Source organism: Corythoichthys intestinalis, chromosome 4, assembly GCF_030265065.1.
Source record: "Corythoichthys intestinalis isolate RoL2023-P3 chromosome 4, ASM3026506v1, whole genome shotgun sequence".
In the NCBI taxonomy this organism is placed as follows: domain Eukaryota; kingdom Metazoa; phylum Chordata; class Actinopteri; order Syngnathiformes; family Syngnathidae; genus Corythoichthys; species Corythoichthys intestinalis.
In genome coordinates this window covers 21,843,067-21,860,659 of record NC_080398.1, presented here as the reverse complement: position 1 = coordinate 21,860,659, position 17,593 = coordinate 21,843,067, and the positions used below count along the sequence as shown (strand labels likewise).

The window sequence follows — 17,593 nt, the reverse complement described above, 5'->3', positions numbered from 1 at the left end:
CACTACACAAGACATATTACTTCATGAAAATAAATAAATAAATAAATAAAATAAAATTAATGGATGGATTAAAAGAAAAAAAGTATTTGTATATTTATTTCCCTTCTCAACTTTCTCCACATTTGGTTCGGCCCCTGAACAATTTAATTTAAAAAAATTTTTATCTTTATTTTTTTCAATAGTGTTATTTATTTCCTGGCTTTTTTCTGTGAAGAACCCAGAGAGGGTTATTTGGTTATTATTTATTTAATTAATAGTGTTATTATAATATAATATAATATAATATAATATAATATAATATAATATAATATAATATAATATAATATAATATAATATAATATAATATAATATAATATAATATAATAAAATATAATATAATTAGGGCTGTCAAAATTATCGCGTTAACGCGCGGTAATTATTTTTTAAAAATTAATCACGTTAAAATATTTGACGCAATTAACGCACATGTCCTGCTCAGAAAGTATTCTGCCTTTTGGTACGTTTTCAGCAAGGCTTTTTGTGCTGTCCAACAGCGAACTCTTGTGGTCGCTTTGCAACATGGTTTATCGTTTTCTTGCCAGTTCATTATGGCTGCACAACGTCTCGGGCTGATAATGTTGTGCTTATATGATCCTTGGACAAGATTTGTCCGTAAGTATGGTTGTTGTAAAGAATGTACATATTATGTTAGTAAGTGAAATGTTATATTTTTTGTATGAGATGCTTTTTGTTTATGTTTAGTGAACCTGTATAGCGTGCTAAGCTAACGTTGTTGCTAATGCAATGCTTGTGTACTTTTATTTTGTAGTTTTACGACGGTCTAAAGAGGACAATGGTTTGAGGCCATTTTATTAATAAATCAGATGAAAAAGGAAGAAGTCTAATTATTAAGGCGTCTTTCACTAGCTGTCTAGCTTTGGAAAAAGTAGACGCTTCGGAGTGAGGACAGCATAGACAGATTTAAATGACAGTAGAGTGAAATGCCCACTACAGTCCTTATGTACCGTATGTTGAATGTATATATCCATCTTGTGTCTTATCTTTCCATTCCAACAATTTATTTTACAGTTTGACTTCCGGTGGAGAGGAGAATGGAGTAGGACGCATGTGCTAAACGCTCCCGCTCCGATTTGAAATCTCAATTACTTTTGTATCCGGTGCCTGGTCAAAAACCGAGTAAGCAACAGCTATCACTTTTTGACGTACCTGATGGCAACCGGGACCAGACAAGCGAGGGAAAAAGACGCGAGGAAGGAGGATCCATCCACTGCTAGCCACATTACCATGACGGCGTTGACAAGCCTGTTGGAAGAGCATCGACAATCCATAGCGGCGGCGATGTCGGCAGAACTCAAGTCTGCATTCTCCTCCCTCGAAGCCAAACTAGACTCCTTACAGTCAACTGTGACCGACTTTGGCGAGCGAATTACGAGCCTGGAGACCAATTTTAGCTTAGCCGTGGAACGCATCCACACTTTGGAAGTTTCATGCTCCTCGCTAGCTGACACTTGTGCGAAACTTAAAACCCGGAACGCAGATTTGGAGGCACGAAGCAGGCGAAATAATCTTCGGATCATCGGTCTGCCAGAGTCAGTGGAAGGTCCAAAACCAACTGAGTTCATCGCCGAGGCACTGAAGGAGATTTTCGGTGTACAGCTGCTGCCGTCCTCGCCGGAATTGGACCGGGCCCATCGCAGCTTCGCTCCCAAGCCGAAACCAGGGGATAGACCGAGACCAGTGATCGTGAGCTTCCTTCGATACCAGACAAAGGAGCTGATCGTTCGCGAGGCCCGTCGGCGGAGGAACATGCTGAACTACCGGGACTCGCCGATTCGGATTTATGAAGACTACTCGCCCGACGTCTTGGAGCAACGATCGGCCTACCGAGTAATAATGGCGAAACTATACGACTTGGGCCTCAGGCCAGCTCTGCTCTACCCGGCGAAGCTACAGATCACCAAGAAAGACGGTAATAAACGGCGATTTTCCTCTCTCGATGAGGCTACTGCCTTCCTAAACTCTTTGACTTCTGCCTAAATTTATTTTTCCACCTCTTTTTCTGACTGGACGGCCTTTATTAGGCTTGGACTATTAGTGAGATGGTTTTTTTTTTTTTTTTTTAGTACTGGTGGCTAGTGACCAGTTAACTTTGGGGTTAACTACTAAGAACTGTTTACACTCAATGTTTTTTGTTTTGTTGTTCTCACACTCCGTGGGAAGTAACTATAGAGTGTTTTTTTTCTCTCTCTTTCTCTCTCCTTCCCTCGCTCTCGTTTTATGAAATTCTGTACAGGGTTCAACTTTTGTGGACTGGTTCTTGTTTAGTTTTTGTGCTCACTCTCGAGATTTTTTTTTTTTTTTTTTCCCTCGCACTCTCCAATCCTCTCAAATGCAGAGGAACCAAACGAATTCTTATATTTCAGTGCTTTTTTTGTGTTTCAATGGTCCCACATGTTTCTTTCATTCAGTTTTTCTTTTGTCTGCCTCTCACTTGTGTTTGTTGGTTTGTTTTAACGCTCGGTTAATACACTTGCTATCAAGTATTGTTTGTATGCCTGACCTATTAGATAGGGGCCATTTTTCTTGTGTGGGATTTTCATTGAGTATTTAAAGATGTATTATTATTATTATATTTATAATAATATATATTAATATTATATATATATATATATATCTTTCCTCTCCCAACCATTTTCCGATCCTTTAAAAAGAAAGAGGGGGGAAAAGGGTACATTTCTTTAAAAACTCTTACTGAGGGAGTGCTCCTTGTTGAGAACCTGGGCTAACTTTACGTAGAGCGGGAGCGATGTTGGTATGGGAATCAATGCGTATGGTAGAAACTGGAGGCTATAGAGATGTATGTACGACGTTTGTTGTTGTAGTTATTATTATGTTTTTGTATTGTTTTGTTTTGGGTTTTGTTATGCCTCGTTTTGTTTTGTTTTTTTCTTTTATTAGTTTTGTGTGTTTTCCCCCTCCTTCCCAACTGTGCAGGGCAATGTTGCTGTGTCTATTTCTATAACATAAGCATGTCCATCATTTCTACATATAAAAGTAAAGGCTGCAGGTTTGTGTCCTGGAACGTTAGAGGAATTAACAACACAATAAAAAGGGGCAAAGTTCTATCACATTTAAAACAGCTCTGTGGAGATATTTACTTTATTCAAGAAACTCATCTTAAAACATCCGAGGTTTCCCTTCTTAAGAAACCCTGGATGAAGCATGTGTATCATTCAAAGTTTTCAGTGAGGTCAAGAGGTGCAGCCATTATCATAGGCAAAAATACACCCTTTGAGCCTATAAAGTCAATTGAAGATCCAAATGGTCGATTTGTTGCTGTTTATGGCAGGTTGTTAGATATCCTGGTAGTTTTAGTGAGCGTTTACGCCCCAGTATGGGACGATGCCCAGTTCATTACACGTCTGTTTTCCTCCCTGCCTGATATAGAGTCTTGCTACCCCATTATAGGCGGCGATTTCAACCTTATCCAGGATCCTGTTCTGGATAGGTCCTCATCCAGACCCTTTACTCTATCCAACTCCGCTACTACATTAAAAGCTTTTGCAGATCAGCTGGGACTCAGCGACCCTTGGAGACATCTCAATCAATCCGACAAGGTTTTTTCTTTTTTTTCCCACGTCCATCACACTTATTCTAGAATTGACTTTTTTTTAATAGACAATAGATTGTTGGACTGGGTAACTCTGAGTGAATATCACAGTATAGTTGTTTCAGATCACGCTCCTGTTTCACTGGATATATATTTTCCCAATTACATACCTCCATGCATTCAATGGAAACTCTCCTATTTTTTGTTAAATAACTTCGAATTCAAACAGTTTTTTCAGAAAGAAATCATAACTTTTTTTCAGATTAATGATACTCCTGAGGTCTCCAGAGGCAATCTATGGGAAGCCTGCAAGGCATATTTGAGGGGACAAGCTATTTCTTTTGCATCCTACCAGAAAAAGGCAGAAGCGGCTAGGATGACTTGGCTCGCTAATCAGATTTTAAAAATAGACGCACAATATTCTGTTACCCCCACTAATGCTCTATATGACGAACGTCTTAAACTCCAAGCTGAGTATGATTTACTGTCGACCTCAAAGGTAGAAATTAAATTGTTACACTCAAGACAGCGTTACTTTGAGCAGGGCGATAAGGCAGGTAACCTACTCGCTCATCAAGCTAGATCAGTTGCTCTTTCAAAATTGATACCAAGAATAAAATCAACCTCTGGGACAATAGTGTCAGAACCCAACCTTGTGAACAGAACTTTTTTAAAATTTTATTCCGATCTGTACACGTCTGACTCCCCACCAGAGGTCTGGGAGGGGGATAACCCGCTGGAGAGCCTTACTTACCCTAGAATTAGCACTGAGTTAGTTTGCGGAATGGGTGGTCCGGTTTTACTATCGGAAGTACAAGAAGCACTTAGTAAACTACAGAATGGGAAATCCCCAGGCCCTGACGGATTTGGGGTGGAATTCTACAAAGCCTACTCAGATGTTATTTGTCCACAGCTGGTCAAGGTCTACAACGAGGCCTTCTTTACTGGTAGATTACCTTCAACTTTCTATGAGGCCAACATTTCTCTTTTATTAAAGAGGGAAAAAGACCCAGCTGAGTGTGGGAGTTATAGGCCTATCAGCCTTTTAAATGTTGATCAGAAGATACTTGCTAAGGTTCTAGCAACACGTCTACAGCAAGCCCTACCTACTCTTATCGCGGCTGACCAGACAGGGTTCATGGCCGGCCGAGACTCGTCGTTTAACACAAGAAGACTTATTAACATCATTGGCTCTCCTAGTTCTGAGGTACCTGAAGTGGTGATCTCATTAGATGCTGAAAAAGCATTTGATATGGTTGAATGGAAGTATTTGTTTTATATTTTAGCAAAGTTTGGCTTTAGTGACGATTTTATTAAATGGATCAAAATGCTTTATCAGTCTCCAACTGCTCAGGTCCTTACAAATGGGGTACGGTCAGCTTCATTCCCCCTTCACAGGGGTACTAGGCAGGGCTGCCCCCTTTCTCCACTTCTGTTCACCCTGGCAGTGGAACCACTGGCTATATGGCTTCGTGAGGAGGCACGAGTAGTGGGCATCTCCAGGAATGAAGTAACCCATAAATTATCTCTTTACGCAGACGATTTGTTGTTGTATTTGTCAAACCCAGTCTCATCCATCCCGATTGTCATTGACATTTTAACTCAGTTTGGCAAATATTCTGGTTATAAATTAAATATTGGAAAAAGTGAACTTCTGCCCATCAACACCTTATCAAGAATGATACCAGCATCCTCGTTTCCATTCAAAGTTACAGCTAAAGGGTTTCGATACCTGGGTATTTTCATCCCTGCTTCTTTCGCGGACCTTTTTAAGAGTAACTTTCATCCGTTAATTGATAAATGTAAGCTTGACATGACACGCTGGTCAGTGCTTCCACTCTCATTGACAGGCAGAGTTAATTTGGTTAAAATGGTTTTACTCCCTAAATTTCTCTACCTGTTTCAACACATTCCGATTTTTTTAAGGAAATCCTTTTTTCACAATCTAGATAAATTAATCTCTGCATTTCTATGGCAGGACAAGCACCCCCGTATTAACAAAACAATACAGCGGTTGCCTAAGAATCAGGGAGGCCTTGCTCTTCCGAATTTTATTCTTTACTACTGGGCATGTAATATTGTCAAAATAAATAATTGGCTGTTGGAAGACACAGACTTGTGTCCCTCATGGGCCCAGCTCGAGTTAAGATCCTCTAGGCTGTCGCTGAAGTCTCTACTAACTGCAAAGCTTCCTTTAAAGATTCGCCGTATTTCCCAAAACCTTGTTGCCATTAATTCATTAAATATTTGGATTCAGTTTCGTAAAAACTATGGTCTGGTAGGTCCTTCAATTCTTGCACCAATAGCAAAAAATCATTTATTCCCTCCGTCTAACCTCGATCCCACCTTTTGGAATTGGCGCAACAGAGGCCTGATAAATATTCGAGACCTATACGTCGACGGCCGCTTTATGAATTTCGAAGAGCTATCGCAGAAATTCAACCTACCTCAATCCCACTTCTACCGTTTTTTACAAATTAGGCACTTCGTCCAATCTACCTATCCAAATTTTCCCAATCAGCCACCAACCTCTTTGATTGATTCTTTGCTTAACCTCGACCATGCCCATAGACAAACCATTTCATTCATCTATAATTCCTCTGACTGTCAGAGTCATCTATATACTCACTCTTTAAAACAGAAGTGGGAGGACGAGATCGGGACTGCAATATCTGACAACCGTTGGAAGCAGATTTGTAAGCTGGTCCATTCCTCCTCCATTTGTGCCAGACATGGTCTATTGCAATGCAAAGTAGTTTTTAGAGTACACTACACTAATGCTCGACTCGCAAAAATTTACCCCACTACCCCTGACTGCTGCAATAGATGTAAACAATCACCTGCCGATCATACACATATGTTTTGGTCCTGTCCCAGTCTCACTGGTTTCTGGCGGCAGATCTTTGATACTTTGGAAACCGTGTCTGGCACAAACCTGGGGAACGACCCATACATAGCACTTTTTGGTTGCCCTCCTCTATCACTTGTTTTATCTGCACCGACACGCCATGTAATTGCTTTTACGACCCTATTAGCGAGACGGCTCATTTTATTCAAGTGGAAACATGTACATCCCCCATCTTATAACTGTTGGCTCAAAGAAGTTCTGACTCATTTTAAGCTAGAGAAGATGAGATTTTCACTCAATGGTAGGGGAAGTATCTTCCACAAAACCTGGCAGCCCTTTAAGGACTATCTAGATGGACTCACACTCTCTCAAGAAAGTGACTAGAAGCCCTGCCCCCCCCCCCCCCCCCCCACTTCCCTTTTTTAATTTTTTTTTTTTTTTTTTGGTCAAATTTAGTTAGTTTAGTTAATAGTTAATTTAACTTTTATTTTGAATTTTTATTTATTTCTTTAAAATTTTTTTTGTTATTATATCACTGCTACCAATTGTATTATCAAACTTCATGTGTTTTGTTTCTTGGTTATTATTCTTTCATTTATTTATGGTTAAACTTATTTCCATTTATTTTTGTGTAGGTGTGTGTGTCGTTTCCCTGTGTTTGTTTTTTTTTGTTTTTTTTTTCGTGATGTATATGTGGTTTGTGTAAAAAAAGGACCTGTTTATGACACAGCCAAACACAACTTTGGAATTAAAACAAAGACCAAGCGTTTACCTTTCCGCTGTTACCAAACGGACCATGAATAAGATTATTCTGTTACTTTCGTTTTGGCTGAGATGTTCTGAACTCTGTTAAAAAACTCAAATAAAAAGATGTAAACAAAAAAAAAAAATTATTTTACAGAATATATATATAATTTAAAGAAAAATATGGCATATTTTATAGATGGTTTGAATTGCGATTAATTGCGATTAATTAATTTTTAAGCTGTAATTAACTCGATTAAAAATTTTAATCGTTTGACAGCCCTAAATATAATATAATATAATAATATTATATTATATTATTATTTTTTAAATTTTATTTACTTTTGTTCCGTGAAGAATTCAGAAAGGGTTATTTGATTGTGGCTTTCTGAAAAACAATAATTTTTTAAACATTTAAGCACTCCTGCAATCGTCACACCTTTTCTGTTACAAACTGACCTCGGCCCCTCATCAGTGAAGGGAAAAGTCATGTGGACCTCACAGGAAAAAGTTTGGGGACCCCTGGCTTAAACAGTCTAACTACCGGTAGAGCTGGTAAAAGCATTCACACTTGCAGAAGTTAAGACACTTGTGTAATAAAACACTCTAGGAAATGGAGAAGCACTGATTCAATTCCTGGAATTGAGTAAAATAAAATTACACAGAATCAGAATATATACTTCATTTCAAAAGTAAAAGTATAAAAAATTTTACTGTACTGTCAATTAAATACTATATAGCCCAGTTTGAGTGCTTACTATTGTCACCTACAAAACAAAATTTGTAAAATCAAAAAAATATATACAGTATATTTTGCGGAGGGGACACGCCTCTCCCTGTGCGAGGGAGAGGCGTGTGCGCCTTTTTGGGGTTTCAAAAGGTTTCCATTCACCGGTGGGTATTGGCCAAAAAAAAGCCCTACTACTGTGGGACCACGGGACTTATGAGGAAGTGAGTAAACATTGTGTTTTGTATTATGTCAAATATTAAATAATTTTAATATGTAGGTGGCTTGCATTTTGTGGCTGACGTGCTTGTCGCACATCCCCCCGCTGGGAGAACACTATACTCGGCTTATTGCCCTCTTCATGTGCCCAGTGTTCTGTCAAATTTTCCTACTGATCAGAAATGGCAACTTTGTGTTAAAAATAGCCACAAAAACAGCGATTACAAAGAAAACACTCCAAACTTTCTTTAAATAAAGGACTACAGTGGTACCTCTACATACGAAGTTAATCCGTTCCAGGACCTTGTTTGTAAGTCGAAATGGTCGTATGTCGAGCAGGATTTTCCCATAGGAATACATTATAATTCCATTAATTCGTTCCACAGCCCAAAAACCTGCACTAAATCCTTAAAAAATACTGCTGGTGCTATTACAAATGGCAATTACACCTAGCAAAACAAATAAATTATAAATCAAAATTGGAATAATGTAATAAAAAGAATAATAATAATTCCTGTAATAGTGTAACGAATCGGGTTCTAATAAGGCGGACGTTTTTTTGTGTACCTGAACGCACCGCGGGGCTCACGTGCCAGAGACAGACCGGTGAGCTTGAGTTTCACTTTCACTTTGAATGTTCTCTTGAGAACACCATCAATTGCGGCAGACAGCAGGCGTTTTGTGTTGAATAAGTTGTAAAAGAAATGATGAAAACGTGGCGAAGCTGGCGATTTCTTTGGAGACAATAAGAATTGTCAGCTTAATTTATAAAGACTGGCGAACGATGGTCGGAGGAGGACCGTGGAGATGTATTGTTGAGCCATTTCACGGATGCCCACCCCACGCTCATATTTTTCTGTCATTTGCATCTTCATTTCGAAGGTAAGCATCAACTTTTTCCTTGTTTCACCACCTGTACCAACCTTTTCTGAAACCTGTGTTGATTTGTCACACAAGAAAATCCGCCGTGCATTCGTCTGCGGTGCTGCCATTGTCGTCGTATTTCGAGCATGTCGTCGGATGTAGAAACAAATGGCGAGTCAAATTTTACGTCGGATGTCGAAAAGTTCGTGTGTCGAAGCGATCGTATGTAGAGGTACCACTGTACTTATGTTTGATCATCGATGGGCATGTAAAAAGCTCTCCTCATACACGTATTGTCATGTTAGCTGCATAACAACTGGAACCGCCCTCCTGAGTCTTTCGCTGTTTACGACTTTGCAGTATAGTAAAGCATTATTTTGCCATATTCGTGTTAACCATTTGGCAGCTACACGCTCTGCCGACGTCGGACGGTTTGTCCGGCGGTCATTGTTCAGCTGCTTCCCCGCAAACGAGCCCTCTGCCCTCAGCAGGGGAACGATGAGCTGTAACTTGTTCGCCACCATGCGGGTCGAAGACAATCGACAAGCCAGTCGTCATGTGAAATGATCCGAGCTAGATATGTGTGATTTTCCGCTTCAAAGACTTTGAAACATCACTCGGTTCGGGTTAGCATGTTGGCCAGCTGTCACGCCTCTTGGTTTGTTTACATTCTCTGAAGCCGTGGGAGGGAAATGACATAAGCCCGATTTAGGTGGCATAAAATATCGTTCGGGAGGTGGGACAGTAAAGGTGAAGTTGACAGTTTTGACCATTATGGAGTAATTTTGCCATGTCGTCTTGAATAAATGCATTTTTACTATTTCATATTCCATTTAGCACAAGACTATTATTTGTCATGACCATGCCATTTATTTAGCTATTGGGGAAAAATATTGGATAAAAAGACTATCCTGTAAAAATATTGGAGTAGTGAGACTGAAACAATGACATTTCGCGGCTCTCTTCGTCGCGTTTTTCTCCTTCTGAATAATCCCCCCTCATTGGGCGCATACTAAATCAGATGAAATCGTTACTCCGCTGACGTCATCCACCTGTTCGGGACGCTAGAGCCCTATAATGGTAGGCGTGGCTAACCGGCAAATTAAAAGACTAATTTCTCGTCTCTTGCGCTTTGCTAAATTGTTGTATATAGTCGAATCGTCTCAAAATATGATTGTAATTCACATAATAATGCTTCTTTTTTTCTCCAGTTGTACGCACTTTAAATCTACAGCCCCTTCTATAGGACACAATGGTCCTTGACCCCTAATGCAAAACCCAACCTTAAAACTGGACAAACAGTACCATGCCATCTGCAAAAACATAAGCACTCTGCATATAAAGCAATTGAATGAAAACATGCGTCCTGCAGGACTGACACAGACAGCTGTGTTTTCTCTGAGCTCAGCACGGGGCCAAGCACATTGTGACATCTGCACAGCTGTTTGAGACGCATAAGGAGAACACACCAGAAGCAGATAAAGCCTACTCAAAATGAAGAAATGAATAAAACTAATGCATGCATTACGATATCGAGGATGTTTCCTTTTGGTGCTCTGCTGGCAGCTACTCTTCTGATTGTGCCAGGTGGGAAAGTGATCGCTGGGACGGTCCTTATGAGGTGGTCTGAAGGACCCAGCGACGCCAGTCCCTCCAGGCCATGAGTCCACAACCGGAATGGCAATGCAACCTACTACGAAGCTGCGCAACCTTGAGATGAATGTTCGTCGGGAGTCAGCAAGGAATGAAAACTGCGACGAGGATTAAGTCGACAAAAGGAGGGTGGCGGACACGGCCTACCGTCGGTCCTCAGCTATTCTTTATCTTCTGGATCGAATCAACTGAATAAACTAACTTCTGAATTATGATCTAATCTACTGGATCTAATCAACATAACGAGCACATTGCCACGATCGACAATGGACTATTGGGAAAATGAACAATCACAGGGGATGGTTATTGTATTAAAAAAAAAAAAAAACCTTAAAAAAAAACCTTGAAACCTCTATGAAATCTGAATGTCAAAAACCGATATTTGATATATTCTGCGTCCTATATGGTATACTGGGGACGGGTTTCAATAAGCTTCGGCTTCTCCCGTCAGCCCTTTTCTTTTCAGGTTGAATTAATTGTAAACATATATAAATGCTGTATGTTTGTTTGGATTTGTCATGCCTGAAGGGCAAATAAATAAATAAATCAAATCAAATGCATTACAAACAAAGTGTGTTGAATACATGAGAAAAAATAGCCAAACAAATTTATTTAAAAAAAAAAAAAAAAAAAAGTATGCTCGGGTCCAAAGTCTTCCATCCATAGACATAAAAAAATAAAAATAAAAATAAACAAATGACCCTTTCTTCTATTAGAGGTGAGGTTTTTAGCTATTTGAGCTGATTGTGTTTTACGAAACAATTTCATGACAGCAACATGACATATCTGTGCATGCGTGGGTGAAGTGAAGAAGCGTGAGAGGCAATTGTTTCTCATTCCTTGATTTTGGGGAAAGAGTTTTTTTCGTTACTTAAAGGTATTGTGCAAAACAACACATTACTTGCTCAGCATGTCTACAGTACTCCATCTGTGCTGTGATTATATAATTTGAAATGTCCAGAAATTAACAGGTGCTTGACTGCTAGTAACCTCTCCCCCAAAATATAACCCTGCAGAGATGTTACTTCCTACTAAAAATATCGTCAATTCCCTCCCCCTCTATCACAAAAGGGCCCACTTTTGTAAACTTGTTAATACCAGTATGGACTTGCACTTTCACACTCTGTGCCTCGTACAATTATTCAAGCTTACATGCACGCAAGCACCCAACACAAAAGAGATGGAGATTAACTCGTCAAAAGCTGTGGGGACTCCAATGCGGCCTTTTCAATCTGAGCCATGTCTGCCAAACAAAATGGTCACTTAACCCTTTAACACCTAAGCCTATTTTGGCCGAATTTGCATGCATTTGATGTTGCCTTTATATTTCAAAGAAAAAATGGTTTACAATGGCCAAATTGGGTCCCTTTTTTCAGGACACCTTGAACTTCATGTCTAAACTGTTGTTTTCTTCACTGACCAATTATAATCCACATGTTGGACCCAAAAAGACAAAAAAATCCCAAAATCTTTTTTCAAAATTTGTAATGTTGACGTCCCATTGACAACCAAACATGCTCGACCAACCGTTTTGAAGCTTAATAATATTTATTCAACTTGTTAGGATAAACATTCAATAGAAAAAAATAAGATTAAATAGTTTTATGTTTGACAATTCAACACAAACAGCAGGTATGGTCAAAGGCGTTTTTGGCCTTTACACATACTATGGTCAAAACAGTCTATATAGTGTGCAAAATAGTGAGAAAAAAATTTACATATATCATCTAACACAAAAAGGGTTAGGAAGATATCTCTTTGTGAAGTTAGGTGTTGTACCCATCACCTTATCAAAAGTATATACGTACATGCAATCAAGCTTCTCGCACACACATCTACATAAAAATTGAAAAGATTACAGTGAAGAAAAAATATATATAACATTGAAAAAAAGTATTTTAAAAAATATTGACAAGTAGTCCAATTCAAATTTTTCAGGCATGCGACCCAATAAAGTTTTTTTTTTTTTTTTGCGCACTCAATAAAGCTTCTTGAACAGGTCACGGAGCTGCGTCACACACAACGTCACACAGCCTACTCTTTCGCCATTTGCGCTCTACTGTCACTTCTACTCGCCGAGACGCCGATTCATCAGAGGAAAACAACGACAAATACGATTCATCTTCTTCCTTGAGTTAATGAAATAATGCATTAGCTTGTGCTAAATGTAGTTTTAGATTCATTCTGCACGTTTCAAAGTCGCTCGCTCAAACCAACCGGTGTTGTGCATTTTTCGGCACGACACCGCTGCTTGCTTCGCATGTCTCCCTTTCAATAGTTGGCGCCTCGCTTGGAAATTTATTAAAAATGATCACATTCGGTTCGTCCTTCCTGACATCACAACGACTCTTGGGATAAGTAGTCTTTTGTGCTGCTTTCGCTTTTGAAAAAGGACAAGAAATGATGGAAATATGGAGATGGATACATGGTCCATGCAGCGTTTTAATGCATATTTATGAGTGCAATAAAACTATAAAACTCAAATGACATTATCTCCCGTTTTTCTTGGCCGATTGACTTCAAATAAAAACTGGTGTGGACATCAACTTCCGCACTTTCAAACGAGACCAACCAGCAGCACGTGGGTGATGTAATTACAGCGTGACGAAGCTTCAAAGATGATATGCGTAAACGCGTCGCTGCCGACACGTTCGGTGTTAAAGGGTTAAGGGCTTACTTGTGTAAAAGCAAAAATGTGTAAAACAGCAAATAAGACGGTCGTCTTGGATACTGCTTTGAATGCATTTGCAAAGGGGAGAGGAGATAGTGGGTTAAGGAAGTTCAGATGCCACTATTAGGTTAGTCTGGTTTATTTCCCTCCTGCAGTAAAAGAGGAACGTCTGTGTGACAATGGAAGTGAGGCAATCCAATCCCTTTGCTGCTATTTTCTTTTTTTGTACCAAAACAACACAGAGAAGTACGGATTGGCTGTGTGCTGAATGTGGCAAGGCACGGATCAATGAAATATAGGTCAAAGAGGTACTGGATTTAAAGTCTAAGAGGTGAAATAAACAAAATAAAAGCACAATCATTCATCTCACGAGGGTCGTGGTGGTATTGGAGCCTATACCAGCTAGCCCTGGTCAGGAGGTGAGCTACACCTTGGAACTGGTTGCCAGGCAATCGCATGGCACATATAGACAAACAACCATTCACACACACACTCATTCCTACGGACAATTTGAAGTGTTCGATCAGCCTACCCTGCATGATTTTTGGGATGTGGGAGGAGGGCAGTGCACCCAGAGAAAACCCACACATGTACGAGGAGTACATGTAAACTCCACAAAGGAAGGTTTAGGCTACATCTACACAAGGAAGGATACTTTTTTTTTTTTTGCCTTGTAATTCAGACAATATTTATACCTGTCTGCACTACTTTTAATTTGTAGGCGTTGTTCGATGTCCAATTCTCCGGACACGTTCATGCGTAAAAATTACAAGCTCTTTCATTTGTAAAAAGAAAAGCAGAAAAGCCACGTCTGTACCATACGCCTCCATTCTTTACGATGCTGTAATGCAACACAAAAAAATTAGGATGACGCGTCTCATGACGCAATTTCTGTTGGCTCCGATTTTACACGGTTAGCCGGCGGCTACACTAGACAGGGTGTCCGGCATTTAACAAATTAGCTGGCTCTCCAGCCCGTGTTATAAAACATCTGGACAAGAGGTAAATTAGTGTAGCCAACATGACGTATAGTATAATACTTTAAATGGTTAAGGCGATTATCGGTCCTAGTGTAGATGTACAGTGGGGCAAATAAGTATTTAGTCACCCACTAATTGTGCAAGTTCGCCTACTTGAAAAGATTAGAGAGGCCTGTATTTGTCAACATGGGTAAACCTCAACCATGAGATACAGAATGTCGGTGGGAAAAAAAAAAACAAAAAACAGAAAATCACATTGTTTGATTTTTAAAGATTTCCAAATTAGAGTGGAAAATAAGTATTTGGTCACCTACAAACAAGCAAGATTTCTGGCTGTCAAAGAAGTCTAACTTCTTCTAACGAGGTCTAACGAGGCTCCACTCGTTACCTGTATTCATGGCATCTGTTTTAACTCATTCACTCGTTACCTGTATTCATGGCACCTGTTTTAACTCATTATTGGTATAAAAGACACCTGTCCACATACTCAGTCAGTCACACTCCAAACTCCACTATGGCCAAGACCAAAGAGCTGTCGAAGGACACCAGAGACAAAATTGTAGACCTGCACCAGGCTGGGAAGACTGAATCTGCAATAGGTAAAACGCTTGGTGTAAAGAAATCAACCGTGGGAGCAATTATTAGAAAATGGAAGACATACAAGACCACTGATAATCTCCCTCGATCTGCGGTTCCATGCAAGCTCTCACCCTGCGGTGTCAAAATGATAACAAGAACGGTGAACAAAAATCCCAGAACCACACGGGGGGACCTAGTGAATGACCTACAGAGAGCTGGGACCACAGTAACAAAGGCTACTATCAGTAACACAATGCGCTGCAAGGGACTCAAATCCTGCATTGCCGGACGTGTCCCCCTGCTGAAGCCAGTACATGTCCAGGCCCGTCTGCGGTTCGCTAGAGAGCATTTGGATGATCCAGAAGAGGACTGGGAGAATGTGTTATGGTCAGATGAAACCAAAATAGAACTTTTTGGTAGAAACACAGGTTCTCGTGTTTGGAGGAGAAAGAATACTGAATTGCATCCGAAGAACACCAAACCCACTGTGAAGCATGTGGGTGGAAACATCATGCTTTGGGGCTGTTTTTTTTCTGCAAAGGGGCCAGGACGACTGTTCTGTGTGAAGGAAAGAATGAATGGGGCCATGTACTGAGAGATTTTGAGTGAAAATCAATTTCAATCACCAAAGGCATTGAAGATGAGACGTGGCTGGGTCTTTCAGCATGACAATGATCCCAAACACACAGCCAGGGCAACAAAGGAGTAGCTTCGTAAGAAGCATTTCAAGGTCCTGGAGTGGCCTAGCCAGTCTCCAGATCTCAACCCCCATTGAAAATCTGTGGAGGGAAGTTGAAAGTCCGTGTTGCCCAATGACAGCCCCAAAACATCACTGCTCTAGAGATCTGCATGGAGGAATGGGCCTAAATACCAGCAACAGTGTGTGAAAAGCTTGTGAAGAGTTAAAGAAAACGTTTGGCCTCCGTTATTGCGAACAAAGGGTACATAACAAAGTATTGAGAGATGAACATTTAGTATTGACCAAATACTTATTTTCAACCATGATTTGCAAATAAATTCTTTAAAAATCAAACAATGTGATTGTTTTTTTTTCCACATCCTGTCTCTCATGGTTGAGGTTTACCCATGTTGACAATTACAGCCCTCTCTAATATTTTCAAGTGGGAGAACTTGCACAATTAGTGGTTGACTAAATACTTATTTGCCCCACTGTATGTAGCCTCAGTGATTGAATTGAACCCCCTATCTCAGAACTGTGAGGCAGACGTGCTAACTACTCTTCCATCGTGCCTCCAGTACGAAAACACAATAAAATTAAATTCAAAAAAGGCTAGCATACCAAAACAAAACAAAAAAGCACTACCAAAAAATAACACATTAAAAAAATAAAAAAAAAACTATACAGCAATGGTTTCAAGATTCACTGATAGCGATACGATCCCACCAATACCGTACACACGATATGTACTTTTTCATTTTAAACAATATTTGATAGTTTGTGTACTGTTAGAAGTTATATTTTCTTAGAGTAAGATTTCTTTCATGCTGTAGATTGTGAATTTTCTTTTCTACATCTGACAATCAATTTGTAAATCTTTCAGGGGTAAATGATTTTTTTTTCTTCAATATTTTTTGGGTTCAAACTCTTAATAAAGTCAATGAGAAACATGAATGTGGGTAGGATTGTGTCCATGTGAGATTGATGGTGGTAAATCAATTAAATAATTCTTCCCACGCAAAGAAACTTTGAACTCTGGAGTGATCGTGTCAGAACACTCAGTGCAATCACAAATACTTGATTACATGCATTTTGGCTGAGCTGTCACTTTGGGTCCAAAGGAGTATCCGAGGAGCTCATTTAAATTGATTGTTATGCAATCAGCAGTGAACTAGGTCATGGTATCTTACTAATCAATGAACTCCACTCTGACTGAAGGTCACCCTGAGTAACTTTCGAAATTGATTTGGATCTTTACTTGTGAGGTCTACCGCAACAAGGGCACAATAAAATAAAAAGGTGTTCAAATGTTACAAAAAAAAAAGGTAAATAAATAAAATAAATCAGGAAATAATATAAATTTGAGTGTTTGGCCATTCGAGAAAACACAAAAAAAATTCAAATGATTTACAGAATAAAATGAAATGTAAAACACAGTAGAACAGCAGCGAACAGAAAAATGCAAACAATATCACAGTGACGAAAACAACCATCCATGGTCGACTGACACCAAACAATCCATTTGTCAGTCAACTTCTGATTTGCTTCACCGTAAATTGATTACTGAGGGGAAAGACAAAACAAAATCACTCAGGTGACAGCTCTGAACCTTGAAAATATCCTAAATCAGCTTATTATGATCTGTTTCGACTCAACTAGGTTTGGGGAAATACTCTAGCAAAATGGCAAAAATTTAGGGTAAAGTGAATGGGGTGAATGAACTATGCTGGTCACTTGGTTGATGTCAACACAAGAGGGCGGCTTTATCTCAAGGTTGCTACATTGATGTGTTTGTTTAATCCAGAGTGCATCACCCCAGTGGGCACACAGATCACAACAAGTATGTCTGTTTTGTCCTAACCCATGATGGCAATAGACACCCAATCCACTTGAACTGGGAGGTTTGGCAGTGAATGATCATACTTGAGTACCATTGGCGGTTGGAGACAGCTGGTAGTGACTAATCACTGCCAGTGCTCCCAGTTAAAATGGACCGACTACTACTGCTGCCATTGGCAG

At 39.6% G+C, this 17,593-nt stretch overlaps 1 protein-coding gene across 1 annotated transcript in view; it reads right to left on the bottom strand.

The window, feature by feature from the left end:
• Window positions 1-17,593, bottom strand: part of LOC130915314 (apolipoprotein Eb-like) — a 108,974-nt gene that overhangs the window by 26,827 nt on the left and 64,554 nt on the right. The window lies entirely within an intron of this gene.